Source organism: Mytilus californianus, unplaced genomic scaffold, assembly GCF_021869535.1.
Source record: "Mytilus californianus isolate M0D057914Y unplaced genomic scaffold, xbMytCali1.0.p SCAF_10, whole genome shotgun sequence".
NCBI classification, from domain to species: Eukaryota; Metazoa; Mollusca; class Bivalvia; order Mytilida; family Mytilidae; genus Mytilus; species Mytilus californianus.
Window position 1 is genome coordinate 33,235,298 of NW_026262582.1, and position 21,427 is coordinate 33,256,724.

At 32.8% G+C, this 21,427-nt stretch overlaps 1 long non-coding RNA gene across 1 annotated transcript; it reads left to right on the forward strand.

Moving 5' to 3' along the window:
• The first annotated feature begins 2,180 nt into the window (after positions 1–2,180).
• On the forward strand, positions 2,181–12,927 carry LOC127717972 (uncharacterized). The gene is made up of 6 exons (XR_007989498.1): positions 2,181–2,276; positions 4,821–5,141; positions 6,592–6,704; positions 8,383–8,566; positions 9,340–9,462; positions 12,188–12,927. It is a non-coding gene; the product is annotated as an uncharacterized LOC127717972 (long non-coding RNA).
• The last annotated feature ends 8,500 nt before the right edge of the window (positions 12,928–21,427 follow it).

Below are 21,427 nucleotides of genomic sequence, written 5' to 3' on the forward strand. Positions count from 1 at the left end.
TTTTTTTCTCATTGTTGAATACCATGCAGTGACATATAGTTGTTAACTGCTACGTCATTTGGTATGTGGTGGAGAGTTGTCTCATTGGCAATCATACCACATCTTCTAATTTTTATATAAGTTTTATATGCATTAAATATTACCAAATTAAACTATTTTGTCATGATAAATTTTTAAACCTCCATGAATTGTTATAAAACTTGTATAGGAGTTAATCTTCTATATCGAGATAAAGCATGTACAGAAAAACATTTTTTTTTAATTTAGTTTTTTACCGATAAATGGACGTTTTACAGTCAACATTACACTTTTACAATGGCAGCAGCAATCTCAGGCGAGACACAGGGTTCCGTGGAATTCTTCACGAATTTATTGTAATACTGCTTCCATTTGAGAACCAAGGGAAAAAAACGGCAGGACCAAGTGGCTTGGGGACATCCATCCCCCTTATGTCCGAAACATTGATATTTTGTTTGTACTTTTTTTTCTTATTTTTGTCTGCCGTTCCACTTTTTCATACCAAATAACTCTGAACAACAACTCGAACTTTAATTTGAACTTTAACTCAATGGATAGCGACACTCATCCGAAGCACATTAAACAAACGACATATGGAAATCGGGCTAAAAATAGAACTATTGTTTTTCCAAAATGGTCACATGGCTTTACCTCATCAAGTAATGTGATAACCACATCAAAGAATGACAGGACCACATCAAATACAGGAACAAACACATCATGTTGTGTAAAATCGTCAAATTTTTAACCATCATTATATAATGTTTAAGCCATATGAAGAATTGGCAAATCATCATTACGAAATAACAAAACCACATCATGTAATGAAACAAATACATAACGTTAAGCCACATACACATCAAGTAATGTTAAAACCACATTACCTAATGACACAACCACATTAAATAATGATGAAATCACATCGAATTATGACAAAACCATATTAAGTAATGAAAAAACCATATCAAGTCAATACGAAACCATATCACGTAAAATCGAAATATCATTAAGTAATGACTATTCCATAGTGAGTTATATCAAAACATCATTACGTAATGTCAAAACCATATTATGTAAAGACAAAATATCATCAAGTAATAATAAAACAAATAACGTAATATCAAAGTACCGCATAAGACAGCTGTGGCGTTCCATACGTTCGCCTCTCTTTTGCGATTTCATGACAACGATAATGCTTATTTTCAATCTAAAAATCATGGCTTATGAAAACAGCATCAATACCTGCGAGGAAAAGTGTTGATTGTAATAAATATTTGAAAATTATTCAAAAATCAACTGCATACTAACAATATAAATAAAAGGATTAAAAATATGATTTACCAAAACATGCGTGGTAGTATTTTCTAAAGATATGAAAATAATAATGTTTAATTTTGGCACAAACACAACAACAGTTACCCTTATAATAATAACGATAATTAATTTTAAACACGTGTGTTCTGTTTTTGGCAGCTTTCATCAATGGCGTCGAAGGATAATACACCAACTATTTATGTTTTGCGAGTGAAACAAGAAGATTAAACGTTTTAAAATATGAAATTTCCATAGATTAAAGAACCAATTGAGAAAGCTTGTCTTTCAACAAAAAACATAAATGTATACGAAAGTGAAGAAATGTAAAAAAAAACATCTGGGAAACGATAGATGAATTCTAAAACTTGATTCTTGAAATTTCTTTTTAAAACCCTTCGTTCATTTAACTTGTCATAAAGTTAATTTTAGTTGTCTTCCCTTCTTTCAAGGCAAACGTTGATGTCTCCTTTTTGTGAATTACAAGAACAATCAAAGAAAGACAACCCAATATAAACGTAAAAAGATGTGGTAACTATCCACTAGAGACCAAATGACGTAGATGTAGGTCACCGTCCGGTCTTCAACAATGAGCTAAACCCATACCTTACGAAGTTTATATCTTTATTCAAATAATTTATTCTGGTTATCTTATCAACACTTTTCATTCATTAGCATTTCGTATCATTTAACAATCGTATAATGCTGATCGCATAACACCGTTATGTCTGGTTTCCCAAATACCAATAATCAATATACGACTGTTGATAAGAGAAATATTTCACATGGGTTTGTTACTTAAAAGCAGATAATTTAATCATGAATATTGAATGTCCAGTGTTATTTATTTCAGAAAAAGTATGAATGGTTTCGATAAATGGCAGAGACGGTTATTTGGATCCTGATTACGGTTTTCGTCACTGCATACATAATCATAGACATCGAAGGTAGTTACATTCATTACACATTTCAAGGAAAAACCTAAAATACTTGCAATTGGAAAGTTATCAAGCAAACTGTTAACTGTAACGTTTTGTGTAATCTAATGAGTATTGGTCCTGTGTTGTTGATTCTGTGAAATATGCAAATGGGTGTGTTTGAGTTTTTCATTTTGCCATTTGATAAGGGACTTTTCGTTTTGAATTTTACTTGGAGTAATGTTTTTTTTATTTTAATTTTTCCCTGATTGTGACATTAAACTATAAGCACTGTGTAAACGAAAACGTACGGGACAAAGCACGAATTTTAAAGTTGTCTGGAGTTTTTATGAACCAGTTTCGCTTTCTATCCAAGGTCAATCAGCGAAAAAATCGACTATTCCTGTGACATTATACCATAAGCACTCTGACATCGCAAATGTACGAAATCATGCACGAATACGAATGTCGTCTTTACCATTCATAAATCCTTGATTTTATACCAGTTATGAATAATCAGAAAATGTATTTTTCTTGCGTAAACAATATGTCTACGCAAATATCACAAATCATGTTTCATGGAACAAATACAATATAAATAGCAAGAGGAAATTTATCTAGTATATCTTAACTTTTCTGTTCAATAGTATCTTTATATTTAGTTTGTCATGTGATAACTTATTAAACTGTCGAGCATATTTGATGAAAGTTACATCAGGTACACTTATGCGAACGGATATCGGTATCATACAGTTTTATTACTTTCACTTTCATTTTCACTTTCACTGTCACATTTCTGGTAGATCGTTGACCCGATGGGACAATTCATCATGTATCCTTAATACTAAAGAAAAAAGCAAAGTTTGATTGTAAATGGTAGAGCTAATATCCTATTTCAAGTTTGTTCTAAATTATATAATTTGAATAACCAATTTTGACAATTTCACATATTTCCATAAAATCAAAATGTTATTAAACGAATATGCAGAATGTTTTTGATTCAAAATTGCTACATTTTTTAAATGTAAAATGGGTATCCTATCATTTAATTCCAATATCAATTTTATCATAGAAGGTCTCTTACCATAACAATTGAATTGTTCCCGCAAAAAATAAAATATAAATTATTATAGCTCTTCTCTCAAACAATACTTGTTTTGGTTCAGAATGCCATTCTTATGCATTTTTAAATAACGTAAAAAAATAACAAAATCAGTTAAAATTGCGGTTTTCAGCTTTCTTTAAATATTATATACATATATTTTTGTCATCTGTTCAAGAATATGCCATAACAATTTTAGAACCTCAAAGTACATACCTGAAACTGTGATACTGATATTTAATTAAAAAGATTGACATTTTTTTTTAAATTGTCCTGATGTGAAAAAAAAACATGGAAGTTTGCCTTTGGGTGCTACTGTTTGACTGTTTATACATTTTGACACTAAAATTAAGGTTAGAACTCTTTTAGAAAAAGATGATCTTGATCAACATGGCTGTTCCATTTCAGTCTCTTTTTAATTTTGACATTCCTCAATGTTTAATAGATTTGACATTTCAAAATGTGTGTATCTAGAATTCTAGTTATTAAAGTTATTTAATACATAAAATAACCGTGTCGCCACAAGGAAAGCATTACCAAACGTTTATCAAAAATTTATTACAATTGGATATATATTTATTTGCATTAATAAACAGCTAATCACATTTCTTACAATCCCGATCTCTCTATCTTAATATCCAAAAATATTACTACAAAATGTATTCAGTATCTATGTTTCAATGTAACTTGGGGTTTCCGCAAACATGGATCGATAATGCCACAAGATTTACAGAAATATGCATATTTTGACAAAGAAGTAAGAATAATTTGTCTAAATGAAAAAACTAATATGACTGTACGTGCCCTTCTGTGATAACTCTTTTTGAAATTCTTAACACCAAAAGCTCTTGATTGATTCAAAAAATTAAAAATTTTGCCAAATGAAGGGACATACCCCAAACAGTTAATTTTCATATATACCAGAATGTACTGTAGCAAGAAAAACAGGTACTGTGGTCCTATTTTTTCTCCATTTTTTTTTTTTTGCTAAAAGCATCTTATTCAACTTTTTCTGTATTATTCTCGTTTCAAAATTATATAAGTCATGTTGTTATTCTGGTAATATAGCCGTGCATAATCCAAACAATATATTTGCTCATCCTGTGAAGAAAAAATTATATAAAGAAAAAACGAACAAGGTAAATTCAAATATAGTTCATAAAAACTTAAACTAAATGAAAAATAATAGGCACATTTACCAAAACTTTAAAACATTTGTTCGCGTATTTTAGCAATTCCACATCCCGATCTTCCCAAATTTTTGGTTTTAGCAATCCTAATGAAGGTTAATCCATAGAAGCATTTAGGACGCAATAATATGACTTCAGTTTTATCTTCGTTTTCGAAAGTAACACGATGCAAACATGTTTTTTTTTATAATTACATTCTAATTCTACCTTCAGGAAAAAATTGATGTTCACACATGATTTAAAGTATGCAAAAATAAATATCGTATTCACATTGGTTTTTAGGTGATATTTTCTGGAAGCTTCATACTAAACCTGTAGTATTTGGAAAGGACGTCCAACTGTCGTGTCATCTAACATATACCGCCCCTTGCTGTAACAGATATACACGAAAATGGGCTAAAGGCTGGAAATATAACCTTGCCATAATAAATGGAGTATCTTTGAATATTTTAAAGTACACAGAATCTGTAAACAATTCTGCAAACACCTCGATCTTCACAATTAAAACTCTCGAAGAATATGATGTTAACATACCTTATGAGTGCACTTATGGATTTAATACGTTCAGTAATGTTTTGGAAATGACAGAGGAAGATTTTGAATGTAAGTAAGTACAGCATATTGTGTGACTGTCTTGGCAAAGACTATAACGGTTTTATAATATTTAATATGTATTTATTTCATTTAAAAAAATAAAACCCATCTCTCCAAAATAAGTTATTTAAATCTAAATATTAATCACAAACACAATATATAAAGATGACTGTTCAAATCGTATTATTCTCTCCCATTGCAGAAATTATACGGTTTAAAACGGTAATCACAAAGATTTTTTATTCTACGAAGAAAGAATCAACTTGGAGGTTGTTTTTCTTCTTTTTTTTTTGAGATAATTGTTTGCACTACGAAGAGAGAAATAATCGCCGATGATTTCAAAACCATCTTACCGTATAAATTGGAGATGTGGTATGATACAACTACCCAAAGGAACCCAAATGATGACTGATTGATTGATTGTTGGTTGTTTAACGTCCAGTTGCAAATATTTCATGCATGTTCAGGACGAGAACAAATAAACAAAAAATACAATAGGTAGGTCGAGTAATAGAGGCCCTCCGGGATGAAGGTTGGGGAAATTTGCACTGCCACAGGAAAATGAAAGAATATTGTATAGGGACAAAAATGTAGCCTTGCAACAGGCCTCCTACGGACCCTTCAAAGATTTGTAGCAAGGGTTCTTAACGTGCAAATGCGGGGCACTCTCGTTACACGAGGCATCGGATTTAACGCCCATATTCTGACCAGACGTGGCTGTGAACTTGTACATCTTGCACCCAATTGATGAAGACTATAGGCCATTGTTCGGCCTTCAACAATGAGTGAAACCTATACCGTGGGGTCAGCTGTAAAAGGCCCCAACATTACCATATATGAAACAATTCATACAAGAATACAAACGGCCAGATTTATATTAAAAAATCAACGACAAACAAATATGAAAGTCAGGAATAATCGATAAGTCAAGAATTACAGGTTCTAACATGTATCTTGGAACAGGTACATTAAAAATTTGGCGGGGTTAATATTTTTTGCGAGAGCACTACCTCCCAGTAACCTGGGAGAGTTGTGTAACAACATAAGAACAAACAAAAAATATTTTACCACGGTATTCATTAATTGATAACCTTCAAGAATACGTGTATTCAAAGGATAAAGTTGTTTTTTACATGAACGCATCTTAGTATGCGAACTCTTATTCTATAAACAACATCAAATAAAAATTAGAATGTGATATCCTGTTTGTAAAATAAGAATTAAAGCCGACTATACGGTATGGATTTTTCTCATTGTTGAAGGCTCAAGCTTGCCTATCCACTTCATTTAAACGTTGGTGGATAGTAGTCACATTGTCATTCATACCACATCTCCTTATTTTTATACAATAATGTTTCAGACACCCGAAACACTTAATAGTATATTTAATACGAGGTTGTTACATGTTTAGTTCATTTTGAAGGGGATATGCTTAAATAGACGCTTTTGTACTTCTCAGATCATCCCATAGAAGAGCTTCCAATTAATATTACTAATTACAAAGATTATATTGAAGCAAATATATCAATGGAAAAAGTATATCCTTCTCCGAAATGTAATGCCACTGATGGGGTGAGTTCTTAAATAATACATGAATTTACAAAATGCATTTTTTAATGGTTTTAGATTTTAAAACCACTTGATAGTCAATACAGTAAATGAAAATCGATCAATCGAAAGTGTACATAGAAACTATAATAAGACATGTGACACTACATCCTCGATTGAAAAAGCAAACAAAAACATATCTGAAATACTAAAAATAACATAAAGTTCTTCGATGCAGTAAGTACACAGATACATGTACAGTATGTATGAACATGTTAAAATATACTTCCATTATTAAAATTACTTTATGTTGCTTGTATAATGGAGTACATTAGCTTTAATATGTAGCATAAATTTCAGTAATTTTAATTAGATATGAACATAATGTATTACATGACGTTTCATTTTTTTTCATTTAAATCATTTTTAAAATGTTAATTAGGTGTTAGTAAATGAGAGGAAATGAACGTCAAATTTTCATACCATAAAGATTAAAATGTATATTATATATATTTACAAAAAAAAATAAGCAATCTGCAGAAACAGAGTTAATTGTTAAGCTCAAACAACCCCAAACACCAACATTAATTAATATTTTGACGTTTCATATTAACCACACAATCACGACAAGGAAAAAACATGGTACCCTTATCTCGGGTTTTAATAATCAAATGTACTTAACGTTTAGATGAAAGAAAATCTGGGGCCTGGTTTTCGAAAGTATCCTAAGATATGTCATAAGATATATCTTGGGACAAATTTTATGACCATCATATGACTCTCATATGATATGTCATTTAATGTAAATCGGAGCTGTCTTAAGATAGTCATATCTATGATGCTCTTATGACTGTCATAAGTGAACATTTTTTGGTTTATTTAAATAATTTATATATAAATGATAAGAAATTAATAAAAATAGATATAAAAATAATAAGTTTGAACATCATAATTATTACCATTCTTATTATTTACGAATATTTTTTTTTACATTATAATAAACATGAAATTATATATGAAAAGGAATTAACATCTGAGATGATAATTTGTCTAAATTTAGTTTGTATATTATCTATCTTGAACTTCGCGTTCATGTCTTACTTAATTGTGAATACTTTTAAGATTCGACACATTGAGTACCCGCTTAACGAAATGCCCGTGCAAATATGTTGATAAAGTGCTACATAATCAATAAGGAACGAAATAGTACATATAAATATAATACAAAATCATGAGTAAGAAAAGTAGTTACAATTTTACGTCGCAGGAGATTCAAAGTTTAATTGACGAAGTGGAGAAGAATAAATCTTTACTTTTTAGCATTTGAGTTGATAATCATAAGACCATCATAAGTCATGTCGCGAGGTGTCTTAAGTTTACGATAAAAGTTATGACGTATCGTAACTTGGGACACCCTCGAAAACATGTTTTACGACTATGACATGTTCTAAGACCATCATAAGACATGTCTTAGTCATAAGATACTTTCGAAAACCAGGCCCCTGTATTCGAAGGATACCCACTTGTATTATTTACTGATAAGCGAGACAAGGAATAACAATTGTTATTTTTGATTAATGTATATCTGTTGTCATTATGAATAATATTTATCACCAAAATATTTTAAGATTTAACTTGTTTTCATTTCTAATCAATATTTTTTTTAAGAATCTTCTAATATTATTTTGTTGTTATTTTACAGATGGTGGACTTGAAACAAAACTTGACCATAACCAATGTTCGCAATGGTTTATTTTACACATCAAATATGTCTCTCGTCTACAAGATCATTGATACATGTTGCTGTAATAGAACTATTGAAGTCATATGTTTTATTGGACACACGTCTTTTACAGTAGTTAACGACACTGTGCCATGTTTAGAGGGTACTATTCTAATATAAAAATAGGAAGATGTAGTATGATTGCCAATGTATGTATACTGGATCTGAATATGAAAACAAAAACATTGTATAAGATATTGGCATTTGGAAAGCCAATAAAGCAAACAAAACAAAAAATAAAAGAACAGAACAGATAACTATATATACATGTAAATGGTAAGATAAAAAAGACGGAAACATTTTTATTCCGTTAATTGTGTCCGTCGTTTTTATTATTTCAAGTAAAATGTTTATGATAAGTCGCATGATGGTTTACATATCGGCTTGAAATCATGTTGATTTGTAATCGGTAAAGGGCAGTGCTAGCAATGAATTCAAATTCAAAATGAAACTACAACGTTTGTTCCTATGAATCATTACCACAGCAAGCCTTTTCAATCGTTGTACAGGAATTGTAGTAAGATAATTCTGATTTCGTGGTAAGCAGACAGTACACCAACTGAAATACATGCAGCTTCACGTTAGAGCTCAAATTATACAAGGCTATTCTTGAAAAGAATGCTAAATCTAGAATAATTTTCTCGTTTCCTACTTTATTGGATGAAAACTTTATTGACGTATTGTCCAGTGTCAAATGGTTCATTGGTTAAAATACTTCATAGAATAGCAACTTCATAAGCGCACTTGAATACAACATCTTGCTTAATGCCGAGAACAAATGTGCAGTTTACAAAATTAAAAAAATAACGATTTATTTTGGTTTGTCCCCTAATATTTAAAGATAACATACCAATATAAAATTTCATTCAATTTCAGCAAAACCTAAATATCCCAAGAAAAAGAAAACTGAATTTGTATTTGTGGTAATAGCTGCATTTATTGGGTGTGTTGGACTAGTTGACATAGTTGCCCTCATTTTGATTTTACTGCGTTAGCCTTGTAAGTACCTTAATGTTCAGTAAAATATAGAATCGGGAGGTGTTTAAATTCTATACTGGGTTGCACAACGTCAGTTAATGTTTAACAACATTTATATTTAATTTTCAATTGCATCTGTTAAATTCGGTTGTTATCTGTAAGTCTTTAGTGTGGAAGGATGCACTCATTTTGTACTCAGAGGTAGGAATGATCCACTGAAATAGGTCACTATTCCAAGCTTTAGAATATTTGAAAAGAGTTAGAAGCTCCTACAAAAATTTTAGTAAAGTATTCTATATTTTTTTTTTTACGAAAAATTTAGCTTTCCCCATGACACAGTTTCATCAGTGCAGTTTTGTTGTCATTGTTTAAACCTTATATATACAATGTAATAAAAATTCAAAAACTTGTAACAGCTTTTTTACCATTTTGAACGAGTCTATGTTGACAAGTTTTTTTTTTAATATTCAATTCAATTTTTTCTTTTCGGATTAAATGAACAAATCCTTTACTTCCTTCTTAGAAGCCCAAAATTCGTTGTTTCATAATACATTATCTATAATTTGTAGCGGCGCTTCCCTTCACCAGTGCTATAAAAGATATAAATAACGCATGGTGAATATTTATACCCCCGCTCCTTCCGTCAGTCCATCCGTCAGTCCATCCGTCAGTCCGTCCGTCCGTCCCATGAATATTTTCGTCGCATTTTTCTCAGGAACTACTTGACAAGGATTTCTGAAATTTGGTTTCAGGGTTTATATAAGTAAGTTACACCGTGTGATGCGTTTTCAGTTTCATCACTCAACAACTTCCTGTTTACCGAACACTTGTATTATTTTACACATGATAGACAAGTTGAAAATTTTCGTCACATTTTTCTCAGGAACTACTTGACAAGGATTTCTGAAATTTGGTTTCATGGTTTATATAAGTAAGTTACACCGTGTGATGCGTTTTCAGATTCATCACTCAACAACTTCCTGTTCACCGAACACTTGTATTATTTTACACATGATAGCCAAGTTGAAAATTTTCGTCGCATTTTTCTAAGGAACTACTTGACAAGGATTTCTGAAATTTGGTTTCAGGGTTTATATAAGTAAGTTACACCGTGTGATGCGTTTTCAGATTCATCACTCAACAACTTCCTGTTTACCGAAATATTACGGCGGGGATATCATCAGTGAGCAGTAGCTCACAGTTTTACTTGTTTTTTGTTCCGTTACCAGACAAGCGAACAGACCCCGAAATGTGATCCTGTGATGCAGTGCCAACTTTGAACAAAAACTTGATGCTGGAGTTGTATATCTTAACAATCTAATTCCTCTGTTTCGATGAAAATGATGAATGAATGTATGGAGGTTTACAAGGTTCTGAAAAAAGTTTGATTTTTAATGATTGAATTTCAGTAAAGTGAAGCTATTTCTGTTAAGATACATGTACAGTATCAGTTTTGTATACTTTAAAATGCTTAAGGGAATTGAAATTGTCTCAAGAGGGACAATTTTAACGTGATAACTAAAGTTCCATATTCCGTTGCAGTTTTGTTTACATGTAGACGTCGTAGTTACGAAATCTAATCTCATGACTAAAAAATGTATTTGTGATTGTACAGAATTATCCATCGAATGAGTAATAAAATTAGTATTTGTAGCCATGCATTTGGTATATTGTGTTGCCTTCATTGTTACTAAAGTATAAAGTAATTGATAAGCGTCTAAAATTCAAATATAGAATTGAGAATTGAAACGTTCGGGGAATGGGTTGAAGAGACAAAAATCCAATCAAAGAGCAGAAAACAGCCTGGGCCAACAATAGGTCTTCAACGCAGCGAGATAATTCCGGACCCGGAGGCGGGCTTCAGCTGACCCCTAAAAATGATATATACTAGTTCATACATGCATATCAGGACGAGAATGATATTTATGTTATGAACCTTGCATCTACTAGTCGTTATGTATACTGAGCCGGAATGTCAACTTATTATTTTTTCAGATTACCCTATCAGGGCACATTATTCTGACCCATGGCTGCTTATTTCCTTACTCCGACATGCCGTGCGCTAAGCTCAAAATCTGCAAAAACTAGCTTAAAATTATTCGGTTTTACCAGGCTGATGATTTAACTCATGACCTCCTGCGTACAGGACTAGTTTCTACTGCATTTTGGACTTTAGCGGGAGACACGTTTATGTTTTTTTTCTTTCAAACGAATGGAGGTGCTTTGCTTCAAAATATGAAGTGACTATAGGGAATACGCATTTTTAAAAAGATTTTGTTTTACTTTATTTTCTGTCACAAATTGTGTTATAAAACCTTTTTTGAGTAGTATAGTGTTGAAATAGAAATAAACTGCAGACACGAATTTTCATTTTGCTCTAATTTGCATTCATCGGAGCTTTTAAATAAAACCATTTTTACTATGTTTTTGCCAAGTGAATCCGTTTCATTTGGTGGATTTTGATACGAATTTTGGATCCGATATATACATGTAGTATATAATTAGAAGCATACTAAAATTAAGTGTTACATCCGATGTTTTTAACCTTTTGTACACGTTCGACTTTACTAAAATCTGCAAAAAGGAGATTTTCTAGTGAATATGTGGCAATTGTGTTTACATATGAATAAATTACTACGACAATTGCATTTGATTACATCAGTACCAATGCATCTAGAGGTGACGCGTTTTAATAAATGATTTAAATAAAAGAAAACAAAATAATATTTATGATTTTGAATTGCAGCTTTTACAAATGATCAATCCAGAGACTCCTAGCACTCCGGCTTCCTCCACCAATAAAAACTGACCTCCACGAAATAGCACAATAGGTTGAAAGTGGCGTTAAACACTAATCAATCAATCATGAGATTCATCGTCGGCATCTTTTTACAAACAGCAGAAACGGAACTCTAAAAAATTTTAAAGGAAATTATCACAACTTTCTCTGAGGTTCATGCAAGCTGTATTAATAAATAAATGGAGACTTACTTATTATTATAATAGTTAAACGGATGTACATGTAATCACATGGTATTTGATGTAATATACAATATATATTCCTGTAACTGTCGTATGTTATATGTGTTATTATATGTAAACCAGACGTCAAAGACGTCATAGTGGAATGAATGTTGTTAAAAACCATTTTCTTCACTTTTTGGAGTGTTTTTTGTGTGTGATATTAGGTTGTAATAACTTCATTTCCTTTCATTCAAACGTTTTTGCATGGTAGACACGTGTGAGATCAAGAACACAAATTTGAGTTGAGATTTCATTTATAAGTAGAGATCTTATTTACATTTTAACGATTTGATCTTTAGAACAACTTTTAGATCAAACGTTCCGAGACAAAATTGTTTATAAGTGAGCACATGATTAATTCTTAATTGAAATCCATCTTCATAATCATAAAATGCTAAAAATAGTTAACAGTTTGGTCTGATTTTGATTAATAAACCTGTTGTCATAACTTGATGCGCTCATTTTCCTTCTTGGTTGTCTATATATTTCATTTTTCATTGGTAGTTATGCATTTGCATGAAATATTGTTTATCTTACGTTAAGCAAGTTTTAATCAACCAATCAATCTTTAGGAATCGATTATATATTATGGAAGCGAATTGACTGCCGCGCATATACTATTGACCAACCGCCTTCAGGAATGGCGATGGAGTTCCTACGCCTTTAGTGACGACGACCGGTTTTCTTTTTGGAGGGAACCGTGATTTATTAATACAGAGAGACGCCGATCTTTATAGAACGCCTCATTCCTTCACATTTAACTACATATAGTCAATGCTTTAATATTAATTCAATAACCCAGCGTACGCGGTCAAAAGTTCGATACTTAACTACTAGTTATCCGACGAACAATTAGGGAAGGTGAAGGCAGGAAAGCATTGTGATAATTAAAACTTTAAAAAACTGACTGTATTGTAGTAAAATTGATTTTACGTTGGACAACATTAAAAGAATATAATATAAATCAAGCATCTAACTACAACATAGCAAAACAATCGAAAGTTTAAAACAGCATAACCCGCTTCACCCTAACTAATTAATTACTGACCTCTGATCCCAAATGATACAGAATTAAGGAGAAGTTGTATGATTTTAAATAAATGAAATATCTACGCAAGACCACATGGCAATGATGTGACCATTTACAGGTAAACGGTATGGCTTCAACAATGAGCAAATTAAAAAAAAAAACACAAACAGCCTACAGTGATAAACAAAAACGTTATGGCAGACAACAGCCAAAACAACAAGCTTATCTCATCAGATCAGAACTAAACACCCATAAAAAAATTAACAAAACGACTAACAACACAAAGTTACTTACCGGACTGATCACATTTACTTTTGTTTTTAATGCCGATAGGTTGCTATTTGAATCTAGTCAATGATTTAGATGCAACTGATATTTGTACTTTTTTTATAAAATTAATGTTAATTGGTTTTAATTGTTTCTACCACTTCTGGCTTTTTATTGAATCAATGGAAATTTGTTGTTATCATTGAGTATGAGCTGAAATAAATAACAAGTTGAACCACGTTATTTTTCGTTGAGCCTATTCATTGTTTAAAGAATTGAAGAGTTGTCTATCATGGTACACAAAATCCCATTATCTAACACATTCAATATAAGTCCGCCAGAGTTGTCTCCCATATTTTGGATAAACATTACAATTTTTTACCGAGATTTTTATAGTTCATATTGCATTGCAAACGGTCCGTGTAACACTTATTAATGCAAAATTTCAAAAAGTTTTAAAATTTTAGTTTTTTTGAATTTTTTATCAAAGTTTTAAAATATCAAAATTCCAAATTTTTTATTTTTTTTTAATTTGAAAATTTCACCAAATAATTAAAATTTTAAAATTATAAACTTCGTTTTAAAATTTAATAGTTTAGATATTTAAGCAAACTTTTAAAATACTAAACTGAACGTACAGTTTTGATCATTTCGCATTTTGAAAGTTTGAATTTTTTAATTTTTGATTAAAATATAGGAAAGGGGGAAAGGACTAAAACGTAGATACCTTTTACAAGTGCGAAACGGAATAAGAATGGAAGGAAACGAAATGAAATTAACTAAAACAAATCAAAAGGAAAACAATATTAACTTAAACTAAATATAATATAAAACAAGAGGCTGAATTGTTTGAACTACAGTGTGAAAATGAGAAATATGTTTCTTTAAGTCGGAAAAATTGATTAGTAAGACCTGATTTTGACACACGTTGATTCTCTAAATAAATGAACAATATGCAGAAATTACTTGACAACTTTGTGATTACTCCTCTAAATGTGGTTATAAATAGTATATGTCTGTATATTTGACTTTGATACCTCCACGATGGGCTTCAATAATGGTATATTTTTCACGTACATATCAAGGAATTTGAAAAGGTGGGGTCTAGTTACCCAACGTTTGGACTGATGCTTGTAAAAAGTATATACATTTATCATATATGAAGCTCCATTAATTAGGGGTGGGTGGATCCCGGGTGGGCGGGTCCCGGGTGGCGGGCCCCCTGCCCCCTAAATCCGCCTCTGTTTTTAAATAGCGAATAAAAGGAAACGGGATATTTGATTTTTGTATTAAGGGATAGTTCCGTATTTGTTATTGCGCATTTTTAAGTTATCGTACGACAATCAACTTTGAGCAAAGCACAAGTACTCAGCTACGTCGAGTCAGAATTGGGCGTGTAGAGAGAGTACCCCTGTAACAACTCGTTAGTTGCCTGTTGCAAGTCAAAATTTCTATCCCTATCCAAAATATCCTCATTTTCCAGTGGCGACCTACATTTTGACGATCTTCATCCTGGACGGACTCTATTACAGGACCTACTATTGTATTTATTGTTAATTTGTTATCGTCCTGAACATGCATGAAATATTTTCAACTGCATGACGTTTAGCAACCAATAATCAATCATTTAAAATAGGCAATTTATATATAAATTATAAAGAATCCAAGGTTTCAACTCCCTCAGGCAAATATGAACTTAGATGGATTTTGCTATTTTTAATGTCAATTTTGGCCATACACCTCTTCAATTGTTTCGGTTCTAATATATATGTAAGCCTCAAATCTATGTCCAGCCTCAAATCTATGTCCTTTCCGCAAATCTATGTCCTTTTAATATTGCGTCATAGACGTTCCAAATTTATGTCCTTTATTGTCTCAAATCTATGTCTTTTATTGTCTCAAATCTATGTCCTTTATTATTTCAAATCTATGGTATGGCCATTTTTGTTTTTGAAATCTATGTCCTTTATCGAAATGTGGTGACGTAAGGAAGTTACATGGACGGGAGTCCCTATCACCCACATAGCCAAGGACGCATAGAACGCTTCAATAGACCACTAACAGAATATTTTAGAAAAGAGATGTCATTGGAAAAAGACTGACTGGCCTTCAAAATTGTCTGAATTGTACAACAGGGTACACAAAAGTATTTGTTAACGGACATAGATTTGCGAATGACGTCATGATTGAAAATAAATTTGAAAATAGGACACAGATTTGAGGCCGTATCTTTTTTTAACGGACATGGATAAGCGATTGACGTCACGATGGGGCACAGATTTGAGAAACGGACACAGATTTGAGGCCGTACACAGATCTGAGGTTTACATATATACTTGGCTTTCAAATATTCAGCTTTGAGTGTTCCGGATGTAGGTAAATACAGAAAAACGCTTCGGACGCACGCAGTCAAGTGTTGTTTAATTTTTTATTGGATATTCCATTCAATTCAAATGTTATTGTCAATGGGAAATAGTACATGGGCGGTTTAAGGTTTCGGATTCTGTTACTGTAATTTTATTTTTTGCGGGGAGTTCTCTTTTAGTAGAATATTTGTTTATATTAAATTTTTCTGATTTTTCACTGCTATTCCATAATTTTTTTTCTCACTTTTTTAAAACTCAGGAGTTCACCAATGTAATATTTATCAATCATCATCATCATCATCATACTTTATTTCCTCCTATAGGAGATTGACAACATGCATATATAAATTATGTACAATTATAAAGTTTTGTAATTATATAATAGAATGTCACTTAATATTTTGAATGGAAAAGTATTTACAGTCTACAGTATTTTAGAAAGGAAAATCCTTCGTTAAGGACTTCCAAACAATGCTCTGGTGTTAAAAAGTCTAAGAGAGCTTCCTGATTGCCAAGCAGAAAGCAAGACACGTACTCGTCTGATTTCGAAAGCAGTGTGTATACGAAATTGTCACTAGTCATTTCTGATAATCTTTTATATAGCAAGTGTCTTTGTGTTTGAAGTTTTGCGCACATACTAATTTGATGGTAAAGTGTATCTTGAACAAAGTGTCCTCACAAGTTGCAATTTCCGCTAGTCGGGGGAGTAGACCAAAGTTTAGCTACATGTTTCGCTGTTAGAAGTCTGTCAGTAATTTTTGCATATTGCCACAGGAAAACATAGCCATTGTTCTCAGACAATCTTAGAAATCTTATAAAATCGTTGTCACTACGCATTCGTTCTTCCTTTTGAAGTCTCTCACTCAGGTTAATCGCACTATTGACAATGTTTTTCCATTGAAATTTGGTTGGGAAACTGCCTGTAAACATATAGCTATTCAAAAAATTCAAAAGTGAATATTTTGATAAAATGTTAATTACATCTGGGATGAATCCATATTGTTTTCTACGGGTATCTCCGAAAAACTGATAAAGTCTATAAATGAAAATTTGTTTGGTAAGTGATTCGGCCTTCATTTCGCAAAGTTTATACAGGAACATCAGTTTCCGTTTTTCTTCTAGTATAGGTAGTCTCTCAAGGTTGGTCATAGATTCACACATATCTGACCGTGTTCGTTAAGGGAAGCCTTGAATATGTTTAACAATGAAATATTGGAAAGTTTCAAGACACCTTATGTCTTTTGGTTTTATCCCATTCCAAAGCTCACATCCGTAAAGTACTGCAGGCATAACGATTTTATTGTAGAGGCCACACACAGTTAACGGATTTAACAAACAAGATCCAGTACCGGCTATAGCAACATAAGCATTGCGACCCTTCCTACATGAATACTGGATATCTGTGCTCGGTGATAAGTCAACCGTCCTTAATATTCCAAGGTGCTTGGTCTCAGTTGAAACGTTAACACTATTATCATCTAGATTGAATACATGGTCTAGTTCAGTTTTGTAGCACAAGATAACAGATTTCAGAGGATTAAACTCAAATCTCCATTTAAGTGAATAATCGTACGCACAATTCAACAGAATTTGGAGTCTTTGTGGTGAAGTACTTCGTCAGCAAATGATGGATTACTTGTACAAATATTTGAAATATTTTCGGTTCCAACTAATTCTAATTCATTTAATAGGTCATAAATGTAAACCAGGTAAAGAAGAGTCAATAGTATACCGCCTTGCCTGACGCCCTGTCGGACTTTGAAGGGTACTGATACGTGTTCATTGACGTAAACGGCACTTGTTATATCACTATAATAATCAGAAATCACCTGTAAAGCTTTACTATTTATCCCAAGTTGGTACAGTTCGTAAATTAGGCCGCTATGTCACACCGTATCAAACGCCAAAAACGCAACGTACAATTTGCATCCTAATTCTGAAAGGTAATATAGTTTCTTGGAAGCTGACGGAGGCAGTGATACAGCTAAGTCCATTAAGAAAACCTTGTTGTTGTGAATTGGGGAACAAATCATTTTTCAAAGAGGTTAATAGTCGCTTCTTTAATACCGTTTCGAACAGCTTATACAGTATTGGCAATAGCGATATAGGACGATAGTTTTTGGGCGTTTTTTTGCACTTTCCATTACCTTTATACAATAGAATCAATATGTCATGCTTCCAACACAAGGGAATACGACCGAATCGAATCACTGCATTAAAAATACGGAGAATGACTGTATGTAGTTTACTTCCGCTGTACCTCACATGTTCGTTTTGCAGCTTGTCATATCCTGGTGCCTTTCGTAGCTTGAGGTTTCTAATCACTGTTTCGATTTCGTACATGGTTATTTCACCTCCTGGGAGGAGGTCATTATTTGTTGCACATGACTCGAATGTGCGACCTACGAATTCAGTCACATGGGCCTTAAAATCACTGTCAAATTTAGCGTTTTCGGTTGGTGTATAAACGTCTGCATAAAAGTCGGCAAAAGCATTTGAAATATCTTCTGGAGATTTACATTGTCGGTTGTGATGTAGTATTTCCGAAATTTGGTTGGTTTTACGTTTTTTCTGACGGGATATTAAGCGCCAAAAGAGTCTAACATCACACTCAGCTACTTCGTCGATTTCACGGTAAATATTGTCCATGTAGGCGTTATATGCAAAACGTTGAAGATTCCGGAATTCGTTTATCGCAGATTTGTTTTCGACTTAAGAAGGAAAGTTCACCCCTCGGGGTCTGCCTTGGTTAATCCTTTTCCTGCGAGCCAAACGTTCAGCTGTATGTGCTTGTTTTACTTCATCTGACCAATACGGCTTAGTCTTGGGGATAAAGCTACCCGACGGTATTGCTTTATTTATATTTGCACAGTCTTTCAATTTATCGGTAAGTTTGTTAGCTAGTGTATCTAAATCGGACAAATTACATAATGGCAAGTCCAAGAGCTCAACTGCTATTTAATTTGTAAGTTCGTTGTATGCATCAAGACTGCTTTCCGATGCTTTGCGCCACGACGGCAAAACAGTATTGCAACCATTTTTTGAATTGCCAACATACGGTATACTCAGTTTCAGGAAAACAGGTAGGTGATCCGAAGTAAGACTTAATGTTCCTTCGGGAATATTTTCACAGGAAATTACGTCACCAGCTAATTCCTCGCTGACCAAGAATAATCCAGTACAGTTCGAGTTGGAATGTACGTAAATGATGAAGTATCACAAGTCTTGCTTGCATTGACCGGGATAATGTTATTCCTTAATATCAAATCTGAAAATATGATTGATTTATTCACATTAGTTCGTTCAAGGTCGGTTACTCTGCAACTAGTGTTGAAATCACCGGCTACAATTACGGGACCAAAGTTTGAATAGTTGCTGACATAATCTTCAACAATGTTCATTTCATATTTGTAATTCTGCATAATTCTGTCTGCGGGTAAGTAGACCGAGAAAACAAATATAGAGTAGTTTTCGTTACACTGTATTTCAATTCCTAGTAATCTTTCAGAGACCGGACAGTTAATTGGTTTAATGTTGAACTTTAATGTTTTCTTGTACATAATTGCAACGCCACCTGGTTTCAATGTTAACATTTGTATCCGCTATACCTAAACTGTGGTAATTATTGTCAATTGTGTTAAGGAATTGTCGAGAATGGTTAAATAACTTGTGCTCCGATAATACGGCAATGTCACAATTCGTATACCTAAAAAGTTCTGATAAGCAGACTGATGATGACATGATACCACGTACATTCCAAGTCACTAGAGAAAGCATGATTATAGTTATTAAATATCCAAAATGTACATGAATGTAACTAAGAGCCATCTTGATAGTGATGTGTCTCAGTTGAATGCTCATTGTTAAGTCGATCGTTTCATGCACGATTATTATACCAAGGTCGACATATAATGTTGTTAGGCCAAAAGTCACTGTTTTGGAGTAATGTTTTGGATTCCATCGTAACGTTTATCCTACCAGAAATTCTTCCTTTGCGTGGTTTGAACAGTATGACGTGCGTAATATTAACACCACGTTGGTTAGCATAGCTCAATAGGCCCTCTTTACTCGAGGAAGGATCGATGTTTGTAATGTAAAATCTGGACGTCCGTTTTCCGCTTACACCTGTAAAGTTCTCATTTGCTGGTTTGGGATCATTATGACTCCCATTGATACGTACGGGAATTTGAAAGGCAGGTTCTATTGCTTTGACCAAATTAGTAACTACGCTATGCCTCCCAGAAGTTTGTCTCTATATGAATCGCATTTTATGTCCGGGTCAGTTGCTATTGCAATTTCCTTTCCGCAAGTAGGCGTAATTAAATCAACATTATTATCCGTTTCAATGATTTCAGTTGGGCGTTTTCCGCAATTTTCTAGAAAATCTACAGAGTTGTATGTGCCAGGTAATATAGGATCGGATTGTTGGGGGTCGATCTGATACATCATACGGTCTATTTCGGTTGTAATCAATGAATCGATTGACACATTTGACACAGTGGATTTATTCGTATTAACGGGCCGGACGCATATACCTGTGTAGACATGTGTTCACTCGTACCTAATGTCAACGGTTGTTTATTTACTAGTATTGTGGGGTTCAATGCGGGTTGATTTTTTCTGAATGTTTTTTGTAAAGACGTAATTGCGATACGATTTTGTTTGATTTCCGATTGGATTTTTTTCATTTTACTACTATGTGCCATAAAATTGAACTCGCCCATGTCAGATGCTAACCAACTCATAGTCTTGATTTCCGATTCAAATTTTACTATTTTGAGGGTAATTTCAGCTTTTAATAACTCAAATTGACGTTTGTTGTCGTCAAAAACATTTTCAAGTTCTTCAATTTTTGCTTTTAATTTCTTTTCAATCCCGTCTTTACTTTTTATTATATTTTCTAACCCATTGACTCTTTCAATTAGCAACTGCAGTGTACTGTTAATATCAACCTGGTTAAGGCGGCTTTGTTCACAAATAGTATCATTATGAAAATTGTCACTTGTTGGATTAACCGACATACTAAAAACCGAGTCAATCTCAGAGGCGTCGCCTTCTGTAAACATTTGCAGAATATAACAATCCTTGGCGTATTTTTGTATGCTACTAGATTTATTCGTGGTTTTTCTTTTGCAAAGTTTCCCTTTTGGACACCCTTCTATCTCACCCGCCCGGGATACCAGAATATTTCTGTACCAAGTTACTAATGATTCGTTGCCTTTTAAAGTATGCTATGCACAATCATGTAAATGTATTTTTCTCTGAGAAGGCCATCTAAAACCTTATCTAAGTACATTAT